This window comes from Mobula birostris, chromosome 6 (genome assembly GCF_030028105.1).
Source record: "Mobula birostris isolate sMobBir1 chromosome 6, sMobBir1.hap1, whole genome shotgun sequence".
Classification (NCBI taxonomy): domain Eukaryota; kingdom Metazoa; phylum Chordata; class Chondrichthyes; order Myliobatiformes; family Myliobatidae; genus Mobula; species Mobula birostris.
Genome location: NC_092375.1, coordinates 90,815,206 through 90,840,440, shown reverse-complemented (window position 1 = coordinate 90,840,440; position 25,235 = coordinate 90,815,206).

Sequence of the window (25,235 nt, the reverse complement as noted above, 5' to 3'; positions counted from 1 at the left end):
CACAGCCTTCCCGCAACCTGTTCCCTACCGTTCCCAACGCTGCCACCCCCTTCCCGTAACCTCGTCTGTTCCCTTCCCAACGCTGCCACACCCTTCCCGTAACCTCTTCCGTACCCTTCCCAACGCTGCCAGATCTTTCCTGTAACCTCTTCTTCACCCTTCCCAACGCTGTCACACCCTTCCCGTAACCTCTTCCCTACCCTACCCATCACTGTCACACCTTTCCGGTAACCTCTTCCCTACCCTTCCCAACAGTGTCACACCCTTCCCGTAACCTTTTCCCTACCCTTCCCAGTGCTGCCACACCCTTCCTGCAACGTCTTCTGTACCCTTCCCAACGCTGCCACACTCTTCCCGTTACCTCTTCTGTACCCTTCCCAACACTGCCACACCCTTTCTGTAACCCCTTCTGTACCCTTCCCAATGCTGCCACACCCTTCCCGTAACCTCTTCCCTACCCTTCCCAACGCTGCCAGATCCTTCCTGTAACCTCTTCTGCACCCTTCCCAATGCTGTCACACCCTTCCCGTAACCTATTCCCTACCCTACCCAACAGTGTCACACCCTTCCCGTAACCTGTTCCCTACCCTTCCCAATGCTGCCACACTCTTCCCGTAACCTCTTCTGTATCCGTCCCAATGCTGCCAGATCCTTCCCATAATCTCTTCCCTACCCTTCCCAACGCTGCCACAGCCTTCCTGTAACCTCTTCTGTATCCTTCCCAACGCTGCCACACCCTTCCCGTAACCTCTTCTGTACCCTTCTCAATGCCGCCAGATCCTTCCCATACTCTCTTCCCTACCCTTCCCAACGCTGCGACATCCTTCTTGTAACCTCTCCCCTACCTTCCCAACGCTGCCAGATCGTTCCTGTATCCTCTTCGGTACCCTTCCCAATGCTGCCACATCCTTCCCATAACCTCTTCCCTCCCCTTCCCAATGCTGCCACACCCTTCCTGTAACCTCTAATGTACCCTTCCCAACGCTGCCACACCCTACCCTTCCCAATACTATCACACCCTTCCCGTAACCTCTTCTGTACGCTTCCCAATGCTGCCACACCCTTCCAGTAACCTCATCCCTACCCTTCCCAACGCTGCCACACCCTTCCTGTAACCTCTCCCCGACCCTTCCGAACGCTATCACACACTTCCCGTAACCTCTTCTGTACCCTTCGGAACGCTGCCACACCCTGCCCGTAACCTCTTCTGTACCCTTCCCAACGCTGTCACAGCCTTCCCGTAACCTCTTCCTTACCCTTCCCAACACTGCCACGCCCTTCCTGCAACCTTTTCTGTACCCCTCCCAACGTTGCCACACCCTTCCCGTAACCTCTTCAGTACCCTTCCCAACGCTACCACACCCTACCCGTAACCTCTTCCCTACCCTTCCCAACGCTGCCACACCCTTTCTGTAAACTCTTCGGTCCCCTCCCAACGCTGCCACACCTTTCCCGTAACCTCTCCCCTACACTTCCCAACGCTGGCACACCCTTCCTGTAACTTCTTCTGTACCCTTCCCAATGCTGCTACACTCTTCCCGTAACCTCTTCTGTACCCTTCCCACTTCCCAACGCTGCCACACCATTCCCGCAACCTCTTCCCTACCCTTCCCAACAGTTTCCCACCCTTCCCGTAACCTGTTTCGCACTCTTCTGAACGCTATCACACCCTTCCCGTAACCTCTTCTGTACCCTTCCCAATGCTGCACAGACTTCCTGTAACCTCGTTTGTACCCTTCACAACCCTGCCACACCGTTCCCGTAACCTCTTCCCTTCCCTTCCCAACGCTGCAAGATCCTTCCTGTAACCTCTTCTGCACCCTTCCCAACGCTGTCACACCCTTCCCATAACCTCTTCTGTACCCTTCCGAACGCGGCCACATCCTTCCCATAAACTCTTCCCTACCCTTCCCTACGCTGCCACACCCTTCCCGTAACATCTTCTTCACCCTTCCCTACGCTGCCACACCCTTCCCATAACCTCTTCTGTACCCTTCCGAACGCGGCCACATCCTTCCCGTAACCTCTTCTGTACCCTTCACAACCCTGCCACACCGTTCCCGTAACCTTTTCCCTTCCCTTCCCAACGCTGCAAGATCCTTCCTGTAACCTCTTCTGCACCCTTCCCAACGCTGTCACACCCTTCCCATAACCTCTTCTGTACCCTTCCGAACGCGGCCACATCCTTCCCGTAACCTCTTCTGTACCCTTCCCAACACTGCCACATCCTTCCCGAAACCTCTTCCCTGCTCTTACCAATGCTGCCACACCCTGCCTGTAACCTCTTCTATACTCTTCCAAACGCTGCCACACCATTCCCGTAACCTCTTCCCTACCCTTCCCAACACTGTCACACACTTCACGTAACCTCTTCCCTACCCTTCCCAACACTGTCACACCCCTCCCGTAACCTCTTCTGTACCCTTCCCAACACTGCCAAATCCTTCCCGTAACCTCTTCTGTACCCTTCCCAACATTGCCACACCCTTCCCGTAACCTCTTCCTACCCTACCCAACACTGTCACACCCTTCTGGTAACCTCTTCCCTACCCTTCCCAACAGTGTCACACCCTTCCCGTAACCTGTTCCCTACCCTTCCCAATGCTGCCACACTCTTCCCGTAACCTCTTCTGTATCCGTCCCAATGCCGCCAGATCCTTCCCATACTCTCTTCCCTACCCTTCCCAACGCTGCGACATCCTTCTTGTAACATCTCCCCTACCTTCCCAACGCTGCCAGATCGTTCCTGTATCCTCTTCGGTACCCTTCCCAATGCTGCCACATCCTTCCCATAACCTCTTTCCTACCCTTCCCAACACTGCACACCCTTCCCGTAACCTGTTTCCTACACTTCCCATTGCTGCCACATCCTTCCCGTAACCTCTTCTGTATCCTTCTCAATGCTGCCAGATTCTTCCCGTAATCTCTTCCCTACCCTTCCCAACGCTGCCACACCCTTCCTGTAACCTCTTCCCTACCCTTCCCAATGCTGTCATAGCCGTCCTGTAACCTCTTCTGTACCCTTCCCAACGCTGCCACACCCTACCCTTCCCAATACTATCACACCCTTCCCGTAACCTCTTCTGTACCCTTCCCAATGCTGCCACACCCTTCCAGTAACCTCATCCCTACCCTTCCCAACGCTGCCACACCCTTCCTGCAACCTCTCCCCGACCCTTCCCAACGCTGCCACACCCTTCCCGTAACCTATTCTCTACCCTTCCAACACTGTCACACCCTTCCCGTAACCTCTTCCGTACCCTTCCGAACGCTATCACACACTTCCCGTAACCTCTTCTGTACCCTTCGGAACGCTACCACAACCTTCCCGTAACCTCTTCCCTACCTTTCCCAACGCTGACTCACCCTTCCAATAACCTCTTCCGTACCCTTCCCAACGCTACACACCCTTCCTGTAACCTCATCGGCACCATTCCCAACGCTGCCACACCCATCCCGTAACCTCTTCCCTACCCTTCCCAACGCTGCACACCCTTACCGTAACCTCTTCTGTACCCTTCCCAAATCTGCGATATCCTTCCCGTAACCTCTTCCCTACCCTTCCCAGTGCTGCCGCACCGTTCCTGTAACCTCTTTTGTACCCTTCCCAACGCTGCCACACCCCTCCCGTAATCTCTTCTGTACCCTTCCAACACTGTCACACCCTTCCCGTAACCTCTTCCGTACCCTTCCGAACGCTATCACACCCTTCCCGTAACCTCTTCTGTACCCTTCCCAACACTGTCACACACTTCCCGTAACCTCTTCCCTACCCTTCTCAATGCTGCCACACCCTTCCCGTAACCTCTTCTATACCCTTCCCAACACTGCACACCCTTCCCGTAACCTCTTCCCTACCCTTCCCAACACTGCCACATCCTTCCTGAAACCTCTTCCCTACCCTTCCCAATGCTGCCAGATCCTTCCTGTAACCTCTTCTGTACACTTCCCAACGCTGCCACACCCTTCCCGTAACCTCTTCTGTACCCTTCCCAACGCTGCCACACCCTTCCTGCAACCTATTCTCTACCCTTCCCAACGCTGCTACATCCTTCATGTAACCTCTTCTGTACGCTTCCCACCGCTGCCACACCCTTCCCGTAACCTCTTCCCTACCCTTCCCAACACTGCACAACCTTCCCGTAACCTGTTCCCTACACTTCCCAATGCTGCCACATCCTTCCCGTAACCTCTTCTGTATCCTTCTCAATGCTGCCAGATCCTTCCCGTAATCTCTTCCCTACCCTTCCCAACGCTGCCACACCCTTCCTGTAACATCTTCTGTATCCTTCCCAACGCTGCCACACCCTTCCCGTAACCTCTTCTGTACCCTTCTCAATGCCGCCAGATCCTTCCCATACTCTCTTCCCTACCCTTCCCAACGCTGCGACATCCTTCTTGTAACCTCTCCCCTACCTTTCCAACGCTGCCAGATCGTTCCTGTATCCTCTTCCCTACCCTTCCCAATGCTGCCACACCCTTCCTGTAACCTCTAATGTACCTTTCGCAACGCTGCCACACCCTTCCTGTAACCTCTTCCCTACCCTTCCCAATGCTGTCATAGCCGTCCTGTAACCTCTTCTGTACCCTTCCCAACGCTGCCACACCCTACCCTTCCCAATACTATCACACCCTTCCCGTAACCTCTTCTGTACCCTTCCCAATGCTGCCACACCCTTCCAGTAACCTCATCCCTACCCTTCCCAACGCTGCCACACCCTTCCTGTAACCTCTCCCCGACCCTTCCCAACGCTGCCACACCCTTCCTGTAACCTCTTCTCTACCCTTCCGAACGCTATCACACACTTCCCGTAACCTCTTCTGTACCCTTCGGAACGCTGCCACAACCTTCCCGTAACCTCTTCCCTACCTTTCCCAACGCTGACTCACCCTTCCAATAACCTCTTCCGTACCCTTCCCAACGCTACACACCCTTCCTGTAACCTCGTCGGCACCATTCCCAACGCTGCCACACCCTTCCCGTAACCTCTTCCCTACCCTTCCCAACGCTGCACACCCTTACCGTAACCTCTTCTGTACCCTTCCCAAATCTGCGATATCCTTCCCGTAACCTCTTCCCTACCCTTCCCAGTGCTTCCGCACCGTTCCTGTAACCTCTTTTGTACCCTTCCCAACGCTGCCACACCCCTCCCGTAATCTCTTCTGTACCCTTCCAACACTGTCACACCCTTCCCGTAACCTCTTCCGTACCCTTCCGAACGCTATCACACCCTTCCCGTAACTTCTTCTGTACCCTTCCGAACGCTGCCACAACCTTCCTGTAACCTGTTCCCTACCTTTCCCAACGCTGCCACACCCTTCCAATAACGTCTTCTGTACCCTTCCCAACGCTGCACACCCTTCCTGTAACCTCGTCGGCACCATTCCCAACGCTGCCACACCCTTCCCGTAACCTCTTCCCTACCCTTCCCAACACTGTCACACACTTCCCATAACCTCTTCCCTACCCTTCTCAATGCTGCCACACCCTTCCCGTAACCTCTTCTATACCCTTCCCAACACTGCACACCCTTCCCGTAACCTCTTCCCTACCCTTCCCAACACTGCCACATCCTTCCTGCAACCTCTTCCCTACCCTTCACAATGCTGCCAGATCCTTCCTGTAACCTCTTCTGCACCCTTCCCAACGCTGTCACACCCTTCCTGTAACCTCTCCTGTACCCTTCCCATCACTGCTACATCCTTCCTGTAACCTCTTCTGTACACTTCCCAACGCTGCCACACCCTTCCCGTAACCTCTTCTGTACCCTTCCCAACGCTGCCACACCCTTCCTGTAACCTATTCTCTACCCTTCACAACGCTGCTACACCCTTCATGTAACCTCTTCTGTACGCTTCCCACCGCTGCCACACCCTTCCCGTAACCTCTTCTGTACCCTTCCCAACGTTGCCACACCCTTCCCGTAACCTCTTCTGTACCCTTCCCAACGGTGCCACACCCTGCCCGTAACCTCTTCTGTACCCTTCCCAACGCTGTCACAGCCTTCCCGTAACCTCTTCCTTACCCTTCCCAACACTGCCACGCCCTTCCTGCAACCTTTTCTGTACCCCTCCCAACGTTGCCACACCCTTCCCGTAACCTCTTCAGTACCCTTCCCAACGCTACCACACCCTACCCGTAACCTCTTCCCTACCCTTCCCAACGCTGCCACACCCTTTCTGTAACCTCTTCGGTACCCTTCCCAACGCTGCCACACCCTTCCCGTAACCGCTCCCCTACACTTCCCAACGCTGGCACATCCTTCCTGTAACTTCATCTGTACCCTTCCCAATGCTGCTACACTCTTCCCGTAACCTCTTCTGTACCCTTCCCAACGCTGTCACAGCCTTCCCGTAACCTCTTCTGTACCCTTCCGAACGCTGTCACAGCCTTCCCGCAACCTGTTCCCTACCGTTCCCAACGCTGCCACACCCTTCCCGTAACCTCTTCTGTACTCTTCGCAACGCTGCCACCCCCTTCCCGTAACCTCGTCTGTTCCCTTCCCAACGCTGCCACACCCTTCCCGTAACCTCTTCCGTACCCTTCCCAACGCTGCCAGATCTTTCCTGTAACCTCTTCTGCACCCTTCCCAACGCTGTCACACCCTTCCCGTAACCTCTTCCCTACCCTACCCATCACTGTCACACCTTTCCGGTAACCTCTTCCCTACCCTTCCCAACAGTGTCACACCCTTCCCGTAACCTTTTCCCTACCCTTCCCAATGCTGCCACACCCTTCCTGCAACGTCTTCTGTACCCTTCCCAACGCTGCCACACTCTTCCCGTTACCTCTTCTGTACCCTTCCCAACACTGCCACACCCTTTCTGTAACCCCTTCTGTACCCTTCCCAATGCTGCCACACCCTTCCCGTAACCTCTTCCCTACCCTTCCCAACGCTGCCAGATCCTTCCTGTAACCTCTTCTGCACCCTTCCCAATGCTGTCACACCCTTCCCGTAACCTATTCCCTACCCTACCCAACAGTTTTACACCCTTCCCGTAACCTGTTCCCTACCCTTCCCAATGCTGCCACACTCTTCCCGTAACCTCTTCTGTATCCGTCCCAATGCTGCCAGATCCTTCCCATAATCTCTTCCCTACCCTTCCCAACGCTGCCACACATTCCCGTACCCTCTTCTGTACCCTTCCCAACGCTGCCACACCGTTCTCAACGCTGCCACACCCTTCCCGTAACGTCTTCTGTACCCTTCCCAATGCTGCCACATCCTTCCCATAACCTCTTCCCTACCCTTTCGCAACGCTGCCACACCCTTCCTATAACCTCTTCCCTACCCTTCCTAATGCTGTCATAGCCGTCCTGTAACCTCTTCTGTACCGTTCCCAACGCTGCCACACCCTACCCTTCCCAATACTATCACACCCTTCCCGTAACCTGTTTGTACCCTTCCCAATGCTGCCACACCCTTCCAGTAACCTCATCCCTACCCTTCCCAACGTTGCCACACCCTTCCTGTAACCTCTCCCCTACCCTTCCCAACGCTGCCACACCCTTCCCGTAACCTCTTCTCTACCCTTCCAACACTGTCACACCCTTCCCGTAACCTCTTCCGTACCCTTCGGAACGCTATCACACCCTTCCCGTAACCACCTCTGTACCCTTCCGAACGCTGCCACAATCTTCCCGTAACCTCTTCCCTACCTTTCCCAACGCTGCCAAACACTTCACGTTACCTCTTCTCTACCCTTCTCAATGCTGCCACACCCTTCCCGTAACCTCTTCTATACCCTTCCCAACGCTGCACACCCTTCCCGTAACCTCTTCCCTACCCTTCCCAACACTGCCACATCCTTCCTGTAACCTCTTCCCTACCCTTCCCAATGCTGCCAGATCCTTCCTGTAACCTCTTCTGCACCCTTCCCAACGCTGTCACACCCTTCCTGTAACCTCTTCTGTACCCTTCCCATCACTGCAACATCCTTCCTGTAACCTCTTCTGTACACTTCCCAACGCTGCCACACCCTTCCCTTAACCTCTTCTGTACCCTTCCCAACGCTGCCACACCCTTCCTGTAACCTAATCCCTACCCTTCCCAACGCTGCTACACCCTTCATGTAACCTCTTCTGTACGCTTCCCAATGCTGGCACACCCTTCCCGTAACCTCTTCCCTACCCTTCCCAGCGCCGCCACATCCTTCCCGTAACCTCTTCACTACCCTTCCCAACACTGCCACATCCTTCCCGTAACCTCTTCTGTACCCTTCCCAACGCTGCCACACCCTTCCTGTAACCTTTCCCCTACCATTCCCAACGCTGCCACACCCTTCCTGTAACCTCTTCTGTACCCTTCCCAACGCTGCCACACCATTCCCGTAACCTCTTCCCTACCCTTCTCAACAGTTTCAGGCCCTTCCCGTAACCTGTTTCGCACCCTTCTGAACGCTATCACACACTTCCCGTAACCTCTTCTGTACCCTTCACAACGCTGCGACAACCTTCCCGTTAACTCTTCCCTACCCTTCCCAACACTGCCACATCCTTCCCGTAACCTCTTCTGTACCCTTCCCAAAACTGCCACACCCTTCCCGTAACCTGTTCCCTACCCTTCCCAATGCTGCCATACTCTTTCCATAACCTCTTCTGTATCCTTCTCAATGCTGCCAGATCCTTCCCATAATCTCTTCCCTACCCTTCCAAACGCTGCCACACCCTTCCTGTAACCTCTTCTGCATCCTTCCCAACGATGCCACACGCTTCCCGTAACCTCTTCTGTACCCTTCTCAACGCCGCCAGATCCTTCCCATACTCTCTTCCCTACCCTTCCCAACGCTGCGACATCCTTCTTGTAACCTCTCCCCTACCTTGCCAACGCTGCCAGATCGTCCCTGTATCCTCTTCGGTACCCTTCCCAATGCTGCCACATCCTTCCCATAATCTCTTCCCTACCCTTCCCAACGCTGCCACACCCTTCCCGTAACCTCTTCTGTACCCTTCCCAACGTTGCCACACCCTTCCCGTAACCTCTTCTGTACCCTTCCCAACGGTGCCACACCCTGCCCGTAACCTCTTCTGTACCCTTCCCAACGCTGTCACAGCCTTCCCGTAACCTCTTCCCTACCCTTCCCAACACTGCCACGCCCTTCCTGCAACCTTTTCTGTACCCCTCCCAACGTTGCCACACCCTTCCCGTAACCTCTTCAGTACCCTTCCCAACGCTACCACACCCTACCCGTAACCTCTTCCCTACCCTTCCCAACGCTGCCACACCCTTTCTGTAACCTCTTCGGTACCCTTCCCAACGCTGCCACACCCTTCCCGTAACCGCTCCCCTACACTTCCCAACGCTGGCACATCCTTCCTGTAACTTCATCTGTACCCTTCCCAATGCTGCTACACTCTTCCCGTAACCTCTTCTGTACCCTTCCCAACGCTGTCACAGCCTTCCCGTAACCTCTTCTGTACCCTTCCGAACGCTGTCACAGCCTTCCCGCAACCTGTTCCCTACCGTTCCCAACGCTGCCACACCCTTCCCGTAACCTCTTCTGTACTCTTCGCAACGCTGCCACCCCCTTCCCGTAACCTCGTCTGTTCCCTTCCCAACGCTGCCACACCCTTCCCGTAACCTCTTCCGTACCCTTCCCAACGCTGCCAGATCTTTCCTGTAACCTCTTCTTCACCCTTCCCAACGCTGTCACACCCTTCCCGTAACCTCTTCCCTACCCTACCCATCACTGTCACACCTTTCCGGTAACCTCTTCCCTACCCTTCCCAACAGTGTCACACCCTTCCCGTAACCTTTTCCCTACCCTTCCCAGTGCTGCCACACCCTTCCTGCAACGTCTTCTGTACCCTTCCCAACGCTGCGACACTCTTCCCGTTACCTCTTCTGTACCCTTCCCAACACTGCCACACCCTTTCTGTAACCCCTTCTGTACCCTTCCCAATGCTGCCACACCCTTCCCGTAACCTCTTCCCTACCCTTCCCAACGCTGCCAGATCCTTCCTGTAACCTCTTCTGCACCCTTCCCAATGCTGTCACACCCTTCCCGTAACCTATTCCCTACCCTACCCAACAGTGTCACACCCTTCCCGTAACCTGTTCCCTACCCTTCCCAATGCTGCCACACTCTTCCCGTAACCTCTTCTGTATCCGTCCCAATGCTGCCAGATCCTTCCCATAATCTCTTCCCTACCCTTCCCAACGCTGCCACAGCCTTCCTGTAACCTCTTCTGTATCCTTCCCAACGCTGCCACACCCTTCCCGTAACCTCTTCTGTACCCTTCTCAATGCCGCCAGATCCTTCCCATACTCTCTTCCCTACCCTTCCCAACGCTGCGACATCCTTCTTGTAACCTCTCCCCTACCTTCCCAACGCTGCCAGATCGTTCCTGTATCCTCTTCGGTACCCTTCCCAATGCTGCCACATCCTTCCCATAACCTCTTCCCTCCCCTTCCCAATGCTGCCACACCCTTCCTGTAACCTCTAATGTACCTTTCGCAACGCTGCCACACCCTTCCTGTAACCTCTTCCCTACCCTTCCCAATGCTGTCATAGCCGTCCTGTAACCTCTTCTGTACCCTTCCCAACGCTGCCACACCCTACCCTTCCCAATACTATCACACCCTTCCTGTAACCTCTTCTGTACCCTTCCCAACGCTGCCACACCCTACCCTTCCCAATACTATCACACCCTTCCCGCAACCTCTTCTGTACCCTTCCCAATGCTGCCACACCCTTCCAGTAACCTCATCCCTACCCTTCCCAACGCTGCCACACCCTTCCTGTAACCTCTCCCCGACCCTTCCGAACGCTATCACACACTTCCCGTAACCTCTTCTGTACCCTTCGGAACGCTGCCACACCCTGCCCGTAACCTCTTCTGTACCCTTCCCAACGCTGTCACAGCCTTCCCGTAACCTCTTCCCTACCCTTCCCAACGCTGCCACACCCTTTCTGTAAACTCTTCGGTCCCCTCCCAACGCTGCCACACCTTTCCCGTAACCTCTCCCCTACACTTCCCAACGCTGGCACACCCTTCCTGTAACTTCTTCTGTACCCTTCCCAATGCTGCTACACTCTTCCCGTAACCTCTTCTGTACCCTTCCCACTTCCCAACGCTGCCACACCATTCCCGCAACCTCTTCCCTACCCTTCCCAACAGTTTCCCACCCTTCCCGTAACCTGTTTCGCACTCTTCTGAACGCTATCACACCCTTCCCGTAACCTCTTCTGTACCCTTCCCAATGCTGCACAGACTTCCTGTAACCTCGTTTGTACCCTTCACAACCCTGCCACACCGTTCCCGTAACCTCTTCCCTTCCCTTCCCAACGCTGCAAGATCCTTCCTGTAACCTCTTCTGCACCCTTCCCAACGCTGTCACACCCTTCCTATAACCTCTTCTGCACCCTTCCCAACGCTGTCACACCCTTCCCGTAACCTCTTCTGTACCCTTCCCAACACTGCCACATCCTTCCCGAAACCTCTTCCCTGCTCTTACCAATGCTGCCACACCCTGCCTGTAACCTCTTCTATACTCTTCCAAACGCTGCCACACCATTCCCGTAACCTCTTCCCTACCCTTCCCAACACTGTCACACACTTCACGTAACCTCTTCCCTACCCTTCCCAACACTGTCACACCCCTCCCGTAACCTCTTCTGTACCCTTCCCAACACTGCCAAATCCTTCCCGTAACCTCTTCTGTACCCTTCCCAACACTGCCAAATCCTTCCCGTAACCTCTTCTGTACCCTTCCCAACATTGCCACACCCTTCCCGTAACCTCTTCCTACCCTACCCAACACTGTCACACCCTTCTGGTAACCTCTTCCCTACCCTTCCCAACAGTGTCACACCCTTCCCGTAACCTGTTCCCTACCCTTCCCAATGCTGCCACACTCTTCCCGTAACCTCTTCTGTATCCGTCCCAATGCCGCCAGATCCTTCCCATACTCTCTTCCCTACCCTTCCCAACGCTGCGACATCCTTCTTGTAACATCTCCCCTACCTTCCCAACGCTGCCAGATCGTTCCTGTATCCTCTTCGGTACCCTTCCCAATGCTGCCACATCCTTCCCATAACCTCTTTCCTACCCTTCCCAATGCTGCCACACCCTTCTTGTAACCTCTAATGTACCTTTCGCAACGCTGCCACACCCTTCCTGTAACCTCTTCCCTACCCTTCCCAATGCTGTCATAGCCGTCCTGTAACCTCTTCTGTACCCTTCCCAACGCTGCCACACCCTACCCTTCCCAATACTATCACACCCTTCCCGTAACCTCTTCTGTACCCTTCCCAATGCTGCCACACCCTTCCAGTAACCTCATCCCTACCCTTCCCAACGCTGCCACACCCTTCCTGTAACCTCTCCCCGACCCTTCCCAACGCTGCCACACCCTTCCCGTAACCTCTTCTCTACCCTTCCAACACTGTCACACCCTTCCCGTAACCTCTTCCGTACCCTTCCGAACGCTATCACACACTTCCCGTAACCTCTTCTGTACCCTTCCGAACGCTGCCACAACCTTCCCGTAACCTGTTCCCTACCTTTCCCAACGCTGCCACACCCTTCCAATAACCTCTTCTGTACCCTTCCCAACGCTGCACACCCTTCCTGTAACCTCGTCGGCACCATTCCCAGCGCTTCCACACCCTTCCCGTAACCTCTTCCCTACCCTTCCCAAGACTGTCACACACTTCCCGTAACCTCTTCCCTACCCTTCTCAATGCTGCCACACCCTTCCCGTAACCTCTTCTATACCCTTCCCAACACTGCACACCCTTCCCGTAACCTCTTCCCTACCCTTCCCAACACTGCCACATCCTTCCTGCAACCTCTTCCCTACCCTTCCCAATGCTCCCAGATCCTTCCTGTAACCTCTTCTGCACCCTTCCCAACGCTGTCACACCCTTCCTGTAACCTCTCCTGTACCCTTCCCATCACTGCTACATCCTTCCTGTAACCTCTTCTGTACCCTTCCCAACGCTGCCACACCCTTCCTGTAACCTATTCTCTACCCTTCCCAACGCTGCTACACCCTTCATGTAACCTCTTCTGTACGCTTCCCACCGCTGCCACACCCTTCCCGTAACGTCTTCCCTACCCTTCCCAACACTGCACACCCTTCCCGTAACCTGTTTCCTACACTTCCCATTGCTGCCACATCCTTCCCGTAACCTCTTCTGTATCCTTCTCAATGCTGCCAGATCCTTCCCGTAATCTCTTCCCTACCCTTCCCAACGCTGCCACACCCTTCCTGTAACCTCTTCCCTACCCTTCCCAATGCTGTCATAGCCGTCCTGTAACCTCTTCTGTACCCTTCCCAACGCTGCCACACCCTACCCTTCCCAATACTATCACACCCTTCCCGTAACCTCTTCTGTACCCTTCCCAATGCTGCCACACCCTTCCAGTAACCTCATCCCTACCCTTCCCAACGCTGCCACACCCTTCCTGCAACCTCTCCCCGACCCTTCCCAACGCTGCCACACCCTTCCCGTAACCTATTCTCTACCCTTCCAACACTGTCACACCCTTCCCGTAACCTCTTCCGTACCCTTCCGAACGCTATCACACACTTCCCGTAACCTCTTCTGTACCCTTCGGAACGCTACCACAACCTTCCCGTAACCTCTTCCCTACCTTTCCCAACGCTGACTCACCCTTCCAATAACCTCTTCCGTACCCTTCCCAACGCTACACACCCTTCCTGTAACCTCATCGGCACCATTCCCAACGCTGCCACACCCATCCCGTAACCTCTTCCCTACCCTTCCCAACGCTGCACACCCTTACCGTAACCTCTTCTGTACCCTTCCCAAATCTGCGATATCCTTCCCGTAACCTCTTCCCTACCCTTCCCAGTGCTGCCGCACCGTTCCTGTAACCTCTTTTGTACCCTTCCCAACGCTGCCACACCCCTCCCGTAATCTCTTCTGTACCCTTCCAACACTGTCACACCCTTCCCGTAACCTCTTCCGTACCCTTCCGAACGCTATCACACCCTTCCCGTAACCTCTTCTGTACCCTTCCCAACACTGTCACACACTTCCCGTAACCTCTTCCCTACCCTTCTCAATGCTGCCACACCCTTCCCGTAACCTCTTCTATACCCTTCCCAACACTGCACACCCTTCCCGTAACCTCTTCCCTACCCTTCCCAACACTGCCACATCCTTCCTGAAACCTCTTCCCTACCCTTCCCAATGCTGCCAGATCCTTCCTGTAACCTCTTCTGTACACTTCCCAACGCTGCCACACCCTTCCCGTAACCTCTTCTGTACCCTTCCCAACGCTGCCACACCCTTCCTGCAACCTATTCTCTACCCTTCCCAACGCTGCTACATCCTTCATGTAACCTCTTCTGTACGCTTCCCACCGCTGCCACACCCTTCCCGTAACCTCTTCCCTACCCTTCCCAACACTGCACAACCTTCCCGTAACCTGTTCCCTACACTTCCCAATGCTGCCACATCCTTCCCGTAACCTCTTCTGTATCCTTCTCAATGCTGCCAGATCCTTCCCGTAATCTCTTCCCTACCCTTCCCAACGCTGCCACACCCTTCCTGTAACATCTTCTGTATCCTTCCCAACGCTGCCACACCCTTCCCGTAACCTCTTCTGTACCCTTCTCAATGCCGCCAGATCCTTCCCATACTCTCTTCCCTACCCTTCCCAACGCTGCGACATCCTTCTTGTAACCTCTCCCCTACCTTCCCAACGCTGCCAGATCGTTCCTGTATCCTCTTCCCTACCCTTCCCAATGCTGCCACACCCTTCCTGTAACCTCTAATGTACCTTTCGCAACGCTGCCACACCCTTCCTGTAACCTCTTCCCTACCCTTCCCAATGCTGTCATAGCCGTCCTGTAACCTCTTCTGTACCCTTCCCAACGCTGCCACACCCTACCCTTCCCAATACTATCACACCCTTCCCGTAACCTCTTCTGTACCCTTCCCAATGCTGCCACACCCTTCCAGTAACCTCATCCCTACCCTTCCCAACGCTGCCACACCCTTCCTGTAACCTCTCCCCGACCCTTCCCAACGCTGCCACACCCTTCCTGTAACCTCTTCTCTACCCTTCCGAACGCTATCACACACTTCCCGTAACCTCTTCTGTACCCTTCGGAACGCTGCCACAACCTTCCCGTAACCTCTTCCCTACCTTTCCCAACGCTGACTCACCCTTCCAATAACCTCTTCCGTACCCTTCCCAACGCTACACACCCTTCCTGTAACCTCGTCGGCACCATTCCCAACGCTGCCACACCCTTCCCGTAACCTCTTCCCTACCCTTCCCAACGCTGCACACCCTTACCGTAACCTCTTCTGTACCCTTCCCAAATCTGCGATATCCTTCCCGTAACCTCTTCCCTACCCTTCCCAGTGCTTCCGCACCGTTCCTGTAACCTCTTTTGTACCCTTCCCAACGCTGCCACACCCCTCCCGTAATCTCTTCTGTACCCTTCCAACACTGTCACACCCTTCCCGTAACCTCTTCCGTACCCTTCCGAACGCTATCACACCCTTCCCGTAACTTCTTCTGTACCCTTCCGAACGCTGCCACAACCTTCCTGTAACCTGTTCCCTACCTTTCCCAACGCTGCCACACCCTTCCAATAACGTCTTCTGTACCCTTCCCAACGCTGCACACCCTTCCTGTAACCTCGTCGGCACCATTCCCAACGCTGCCACACCCTTCCCGTAACCTCTTCCCTACCCTTCCCAACACTGTCACACACTTCCCATAACCTCTTCCCTACCCTTCTCAATGCTGCCACACCCTTCCCGTAACCTCTTCTATACCCTTCCCAACACTGCACACCCTTCCCGTAACCTCTTCCCTACCCTTCCCAACACTGCCACATCCTTCCTGCAACCTCTTCCCTACCCTTCACAATGCTGCCAGATCCTTCCTGTAACCTCTTCTGCACCCTTCCCAACGCTGTCACACCCTTCCTGTAACCTCTCCTGTACCCTTCCCATCACTGCTACATCCTTCCTGTAACCTCTTCTGTACACTTCCCAACGCTGCCACACCCTTCCCGTAACCTCTTCTGTACCCTTCCCAACGCTGCCACACCCTTCCTGTAACCTATTCTCTACCCTTCACAACGCTGCTACACCCTTCATGTAACCTCTTCTGTACGCTTCCCACCGCTGCCACACCCTTCCCGTAACCTCTTCCCTACCCTTCCCAACACTGCACACCCTTCCCGTAACCTGTTCCCTACACTTCCCAATGCTGCCACATCCTTCCCGTAACCTCTTCTGTATCCTTCTCAATGCTGCCAGATCCTTCCCGTAATCTCCTCCCTACCCTTCCCAACGCTGCCACACCCTTCCTGTAACCTCTTCTGCATCCTTCCCAACGATGCCACACGCTTCCCGTAACCTCTTCTGTACCCTTCTCAAAGCCGCCAGATCCTTCCCATACTTCTTCCCTACCCTTCCCAACGTTGCGACATCCTTCTTGTAACCTCTCCCCTACCTTGCCAACGCTGGCACACCCTTCCCGTAACCTCTTCTGTACCCTTCCCAACGGTGCCACACCCTGCCCGTAACCTCTTCTGTACCCTTCCCAACGGTGCCACACCCTGCCCGTAACCTCTTCCTTACCCTTCCCAACACTGCCACGCCCTTCCTGCAACCTTTTCTGTACCCCTCCCAACGTTGCCACACCCTTCCCGTAACCTCTTCAGTACCCTTCCCTACGCTACCACACCTTACCCGTAACCTCTTCCCTACCCTTCCCAACGCTGCCACACCCTTTCTGTAAACTCTTCGGTCCCCTCCCAACGCTGCCACACCCTTCCCGTAACCTCTCCCCTACACTTCCCAACGCTGGCACACCCTTCCTGTAACTTCTTCTGTACCTTTCCCAATGCTGCTACACTCTTCCCGTAACCTCTTCTGTACCCTTCCCACTTCCCAACGCTGCCACACCATTCCCGCAACCTCTTCCCTACCCTTCCCAACAGTTTCACACCCTTCCCGTAACCTGTTTCGCACTCTTCTGAACGCTATCACACCCTTCCCGTAACCTCTTCTGTACCCTTCCCAATGCTGCACAGACTTCCTGTAACCTCGTTTGTACCCTTCACAACCCTGCCACACCGTTCCCGTAACCTTTTCCCTTCCCTTCCCAACGCTGCAAGATCCTTCCTGTAACCTCTTCTGCACCCTTCCCAACGCTGTCACACCCTTCCCATAACCTCTTCTGTACCCTTCCGAACGCGGCCACATCCTTCCCGTAACCTCTTCTGTACCCTTCCCAACACTGCCACATCCTTCCCGAAACCTCTTCCCTACTCTTACCAATGCTGCCACACCCTGCCTGTAACCTCTTCTATACTCTTCCAAACGCTGCCACACCATTCCCGTAACATCTTCTTCACCCTTCCCAACGCTGCCACTAACTTCCCGTAACCTCTTCCCTACCCTTCCCAACGCTGCCACACCCTTCTGGTAACCTCTTCTGTACCCTTCCCAATGCTGCCACATCATTCCCATAATCTCTTTCTTACCCTTCCCAACGCTGCCACACCCTTCTCGTATCCTTTCCCCTACCCTTCCCAACACTGTCACACCCTTCCCGTAACCTCTTCCCTACCCTTCCCAACACTGTCACACCCTTCCCGGAACCTCTTCTGTACCCTTCCAAACGCTGCCACATCCCTCCCGTAACCTCTTCCCTACCCTTCCCAACGCTGCCGCACCCTTCCCGTAAACTCTTCCGCACCCTTCCGAACGCTATCACACCCTTCCCGTAACCTCTTCTGTACCCTTCCCAACACTGTCACACCTTCCCGTAACCTCTTTCCTACCCTTCCCAACACTGTCACACCCTTCCCGTAAACTCTTCCGCACCCTTCCGAACGCTATCACACCCTTCCCGTAACCTCTTCTGTACCCTTCCCCAACGCTACCACTACCTTCCCGTAACCTCTTCCGTACCCTTCGCAATGCTGCCAGATCCTACACATAATCTCTTCTCTACCCTTCGAAACGCTGCCACACCCTTCCCGTAACCTCCCCCTTCCCTTCCCAACGCTGCCAGATCCTTCCTGTAACCTCTTCTGCACCCTTCCCAACGCTGACACACCCTTCCAGTAACCTCTTCTGTAGTCTTCCCAACACAGTGACATCCTTCCCGTAACCTCTTCCCTACCCTTCTCAACACTGCCACATCCTTCCCGTAACCTCTTCCCTACCTTTCCCGACGCAGCCACACCCTTCCTGTAACCTCTTCTGTACCCTTCTCAATGCTGCCAGATCCTTCCCATATTCTGTTCCCTACCCTTCCGAACGCTGCCACACCCTTCCTGTAACCTCTTCTGTACCCTTCCCAACGCTGCCACACCCTTCCCATAACCTCTTGTGTACCTTTCCCAGCGCTGCCACAGCCTTCCTGTAACCTCTCCCCTACCCTTCCCAACACTGTCACACCCTTCCCGTAACCTCTTCCCTGCCCTTCCCTACACTGCCACACCCTTCCCGTAACCTCTTCCGTACCCTTCCCAACACTGCACACCCTTCCCGTAACCTCTTCCCTACCCTTCCCAACACTGCCACATCCTTCCTGCAACCTCTTCCCTACCCTTCACAATGCTGCCAGATCCTTCCTGTCCAGATCCTTCCTGTAACCTCTTCTGCACCCTTCCCAACGCTGTCACACCCTCCTGTAACCTCTCCTGTACCCTTCCCATCACTGCTACATCCTTCCTGTAACCTCTTCTGTACACTTCCCAACGCTGCCACACCCTTCCCGTAACCTCTTCTGTACCCTTCCCAACGCTGCCACACCCTTCCTGTAACCTATTCTCTACCCTTCACAACGCTGCTACACCCTTCATGTAACCTCTTCTGTACGCTTCCCACCGCTGCCACACCCTTCCCGTAACCTCTTCCCTACCCTTCCCAACACTGCACACCCTTCCCGTAACCTGTTCCCTACACTTCCCAATGCTGCCACATCCTTCCCGTAACCTCTTCTGTATCCTTCTCAATGCTGCCAGATCCTTCCCGTAATCTCCTCCTACCCTTCCCAACGCTGCCACACCCTTCCTGTAACCTCTTCTGCATCCTTCCCAACGATGCCACACGCTTCCCGTAACCTCTTCTGTACCCTTCTCAACGCCGCCAGATCCTTCCCATACTTCTTCCCTACCCTTCCCAACGTTGCGACATCCTTCTTGTAACCTCTCCCCTACCTTGCCAACGCTGGCACACCCTTCCCGTAACCTCTTCTGCACCCTTCCCAACGGTGCCACACCCTGCCCGTAACCTCTTCTGTACCCTTCCCAACGGTGCCACACCCTGCCCGTAACCTCTTCCTTACCCTTCCCAACACTGCCACGCCCTTCCTGCAACCTTTTCTGTACCCCTCCCAACGTTGCCACACCCTTCCGTAACCTCTTCAGTACCCTTCCCTACGCTACCACACCCTACCCGTAACCTCTTCCCTACCCTTCCCAACGCTGCCACACCCTTTCTGTAAACTCTTCTGTACCCTTCCCAATGCTGCACAGACTTCCTGTAACCTCGTTTGTACCCTTCACAACCCTGCCACACCGTTCCCGTAACCTTTTCCCTTCCCTTCCCAACGCTGCAAGATCCTTCCTGTACCTCTTCTGCACCCTTCCCAACGCTGTCACACCCTTCCCATAACCTCTTCTGTACCCTTCCGAACGCGGCCACATCCTTCCCGTAAACTCTTCCCTACCCTTCCCTACGCTGCCACACCCTTCCCGTAACATCTTCTTCACCCTTCCCAACGCTGCCACTAACTTCCCGTAACCTCTTCCCTACCCTTCCAACGCTGCCACACCCTTCTGGTAACCTCTTCTGTACCCTTCCCAATGCTGCCACATCATTCCCATAATCTCTTTCTTACCCTTCCCAACGCTGCCACACCTTCTCGTATCCTTTCCCCTACCCTTCCCAACACTGTCACACCCTTCCCGTAACCTCTTCCCTACCCTTCCCAACACTGTCACACCCTTCCCGGAACCTCTTCTGTACCCTTCCAAACGCTGCCACATCCCTCCCGTAACCTCTTCCCTACCCTTCCCAACGCTGCCGCACCCTTCCCGTAAACTCTTCTGCACCCTTCCGAACGCTATCACACCCTTCCCGTAACCTCTTCTGTACCCTTCCCAACACTGTCACACCCTTCCCGTAACCTCTTTCCTACCCTTCCCAACACTGTCACACCCTTCCCGTAAACTCTTCCGCACCCTTCCGAACGCTATCACACCCTTCCCGTAACCTCTTCTGTACCCTTCCCAACGCTACCACTACCTTCCCGTAACCTCTTCCGTACCCTTCGCAATGCTGCAGATCCTACACATAATCTCTTCTCTACCCTTCGAAACGCTGCCACACCCTTCCCGTAACCTCCCCCTTCCCTTCCCAACGCTGCCAGATCCTTCCTGTAACCTCTTCTGCACCCTTCCCAACGCTGACACACCCTTCCAGTAACCTCTTCTGTAGTCTTCCCAACACAGTGACATCCTTCCCGTAACCTCTTCCCTACCCTCTCAACACTGCCACATCCTTCCCGTAACCTCTTCCCTACCTTTCCCGACGCAGCCACACCCTTCCTGTAACCTCTTCTGTACCCTTCTCAATGCTGCCAGATCCTTCCCATATTCTGTTCCCTACCCTTCCGAACGCTGCCACACCCTTCCTGTAACCTCTTCTGTACCCTTCCCAACGCTGCCACACCCTTCCCATAACCTCTTGTGTACCTTTCCCAGCGCTGCCACAGCCTTCCTGTAACCTCTCCCCTACCCTTCCCAACACTGTCACACCCTTCCCGTAACCTCTTCCCTGCCCTTCCCTACACTGCCACACACCTTCCCGTAACCTCTTCCGTACCCTTCCCAACACTTCCACACCCTTCCCGTAACCTATTCTGTACCCTTCTCATTGCTGCCAGATCCTTCCCATAACCTGTTCCCTACCCTTCCGAACGCTGCCACACCTTCCTGTAACCTCTCCCTACCCTTCCCAACGCTGCCACACCCTTCCTGTAACCTCTCCCGTACCCTTCCCAACGCAGCCACACCCTTTCTGTAACCTCTTCTGTACCCTTCCCAACGCTGCCACACCCTTCCCGTAACCTCTTCTGTACCCTTCCCAACGCTGCCACACCCTTCTGTAACCTCTCCCTACCCTTCCCAACACTGTCACACACTTCCCGTAACTTCTTCCCTACGCTTCCCAACACTGCCACACCTTCCTGCAACCTCTTCTGTATCCTACCCAACACTGCCACACCCTTCCCGTAACCTCTTCTCTACCCTTCCCAACACTGTCACACCCTTCCCGTAACCTCTTCCCTACGCTTCCCAACGCTGCCACACCCTTCCTGCAACCTTTTCTTCACTCTTGCCAACGCTGTCACACCCTTAACGTAACGTCATCTGTACCCTTCCCAACGCTGCAACATCCTTCCCGTAAACTCTTCCCTACCCTTCCCAACACTGTCACACCCTTCCCGTAAACCCTTCCGCACCCTTCCCAACGCTGCCACACCCTTCCCGTAACCTCTTCCCTACCCTTCCCAATGCTGCCACACCCTTCCCGTAACCTCTTCTGTACCCTTCCGAACGCTGCCAAACCTTCCCGTAACCTGTTCCCTACCTTTCCCAACGCTGCCACACCCTTCCAATAACCTCTTCTGTACCCTTCCCAACGCTGCACACCCTTCCTGTAACCTCGTCGGCACCATTCCAGCGCTTCCACACCCTTCCCGTAACCTCTTCCCTACCCTTCCCAAGACTGTCACACACTTCCCGTAACCTCTTCCCTACCCTTCTCAATGCTGCCACACCCTTCCCGTAACCTCTTCTATACCCTTCCCAACACTGCACACCCTTCCCGTAACCTCTTCCCTACCCTTCCCAACACTGCCACATCCTTCCTGCAACCTCTTCCCTACCCTTCCCAATGCTCCCAGATCCTTCCTGTAACCTCTTCTGCACCCTTCCCAACGCTGTCACACCCTTCCTGTAACCTCTCCTGTACCCTTCCCATCACTGCTACATCCTTCCTGTAACCTCTTCTGTACCCTTCCCAACGCTGCCACACCCTTCCTGTAACCTATTCTCTACCCTTCCCAACGCTGCTACACCCTTCATGTAACCTCTTCTGTACGCTTCCCACCGTTGCCACACCCTTCCCGTAACGTCTTCCCTACCCTTCCCAACACTGCACACCCTTCCCGTAACCTGTTTCCTACACTTCCCATTGCTGCCACATCCTTCCCGTAACCTCTTCTGTATCCTTCTCAATGCTGCCAGATCCTTCCCGTAATCTCTTCCCTACCCTTCCCAACGCTGCCACACCCTTCCTGTAACCTCTTCCCTACCCTCCCAATGCTGTCATAGCCGTCCTGTAACCTCTTCTGTACCCTTCCCAACACTGCCACACCCTACCCTTCCCAATACTATCACACCCTTCCCGTCACCTCTTCTGTACCCTTCCCAATGCTGCCACACCCTTCCAGTAACCTCATCCCTACCCTTCCCAACGCTGCCACACCCTTCCTGCAACCTCTCCCCGACCCTTCCCAACGCTGCCACACCCTTCCCGTAACCTATTCTCTACCCTTCCAACACTGTCACACCCTTCCCGTAACCTCTTCCGTACCCTTCCGAACGCTATCACACACTTCCCGTAACCTCTTCTGTACCCTTCGGAACGCTACCACAACCTTCCCGTAACCTCTTCCCTACCTTTCCCAACGCTGACTCACCCTTCCAATAACCTCTTCCGTACCCTTCCCAACGCTACACACCCTTCCTGTAACCTCGTCGGCACCATACCCAACGCTGCCACACCCATCCCGTAACCTCTTCCCTACCCTTCCCAACGCTGCACACCCTTACCGTAACCTCTTCTGTACCCTTCCCAAATCTGCGATATCCTTCCCGTAACCTCTTCCCTACCCTTCCCAGTGCTGCCGCACCGTTCCTGTAACCTCTTTTGTACCCTTCCCAACGCTGCCACACCCCTCCCGTAATCTCTTCTGTACCCTTCCAACACTGTCACACCCTTCCCGTAACCTCTTCCGTACCCTTCCGAACGCTATCACACCCTTCCCGTAACCTCTTCTGTACCCTTCCCAACACTGTCACACACTTCCCGTAACCTCTTCCCTACCCTTCTCAATGCTGCCACACCCTTCCCGTAACCTCTTCTATACCCTTCCCAACACTGCACACCCTTCCCGTAACCTCTTCCCTACCCTTCCCAACACTGCCACATCCTTCCTGAAACCTCTTCCCTACCCTTCCCAATGCTGCCAGATCCTTCCTGTAACCTCTTCTGTACACTTCCCAACGCTGCCACACCCTTCCCGTAACCTCTTCTGTACCCTTCCCAACGCTGCCACACCCTTCCTGTAACCTATTCTCTACCCTTCCCAACGCTGCTACACCCTTCATGTAACCTCTTCTGTACGCTTCCCACCGCTGCCACACCCTTCCCGTAACCTCTTCCCTACCCTTCCCAACACTGCACAACCTTCCCGTAACCTGTTCCCTACACTTCCCAATGCTGCCACATCCTTCCCGTAACCTCTTCTGTATCCTTCTCAATGCTGCCAGATCCTTCCCGTAATCTCTTCCCTACCCTTCCCAACGCTGCCACACCCTTCCTGTAACATCTTCTGTATCCTTCCCAACGCTGCCACACCCTTCCCGTAACCTCTTCTGTACCCTTCTCAATGCCGCCAGATCCTTCCCATACTCTCTTCCCTACCCTTCCCAACGCTGCGACATCCTTCTTGTAACCTCTCCCCTACCTTCCCAACGCTGCCAGATCGTTCCTGTATCCTCTTCCCTACCCTTCCCAATGCTGCCACACCCTTCCTGTAACCTCTAATGTACCTTTCGCAACGCTGCCACACCCTTCCTGTAACCTCTTCCCTACCCTTCCCAATGCTGTCATAGCCGTCCTGTAACCTCTTCTGTACCCTTTCCAACGCTGCCACACCCTACCCTTCCCAATACTATCACACCCTTCCCGTAACCTCTTCTGTACCCTTCCCAATGCTGCCACACCCTTCCAGTAACCTCATCCCTACCCTTCCCAACGCTGCCACACCCTTCCTGCAACCTCTCCCCGACCCTTCCCAACGCTGCCACACCCTTCCTGTAACCTCTTCTCTACCCTTCCGAACGCTATCACACACTTCCCGTAACCTCTTCTGTACCCTTCGGAACGCTGCCACAACCTTCCCGTAACCTCTTCCCTACCTTTCCCAACGCTGACTCACCCTTCCAATAACCTCTTCCGTACCCTTCCCAACGCTACACACCCTTCCTGTAACCTCGTCGGCACCATTCCCAACGCTGCCACACCCTTCCCGTAACCTCTTCCCTACCCTTCCCAACGCTGCACACCCTTACCGTAACCTCTTCTGTACCCTTCCCAAATCTGCGATATCCTTCCCGTAACCTCTTCCCTACCCTTCCCAGTGCTTCCGCACCGTTCCTGTAACCTCTTTTGTACCCTTCCCAACGCTGCCACACCCCTCCCGTAATCTCTTCTGTACCCTTCCAACACTGTCACACCCTTCCCGTAACCTCTTCCGTACCCTTCCGAACGCTATCACACCCTTCCCGTAACTTCTTCTGTACCCTTCCGAACGCTGCCACAACCTTCCTGTAACCTGTTCCCTACCTTTCCCAACGCTGCCACACCCTTCCAATAACGTCTTCTGTACCCTTCCCAACGCTGCACACCCTTCCTGTAACCTCGTCGGCACCATTCCCAACGCTGCCACACCCTTCCCGTAACCTCTTCCCTACCCTTCCCAACGCTGCCGCACCCTTCCCGTAAACTCTTCCGCACCCTTCCGAACGCTATCACACCCTTCCCGTAACCTCTTCTGTACCCTTCCCAACACTGTCACACCCTTCCCGTAACCTCTTTCCTACCCTTCCCAACACTGTCACACCCTTCCCGTAAACTCTTCCGCACCCTTCCGAACGCTATCACACCCTTCCCGTAACCTCTTCTGTACCCTTCCCAACGCTACCACTACCTTCCCGTAACCTCTTCCGTACCCTTCGCAATGCTGCCAGATCCTACACATAATCTCTTCTCTACCCTTCGAAACGCTGCCACACCCTTCCCGTAACCTCCCCCTTCCCTTCCCAACGCTGCCAGATCCTTCCTGTAACCTCTTCTGCACCCTTCCCAACGCTGACACACCCTTCCAGTAACCTCTTCTGTAGTCTTCCCAACACAGTGACATC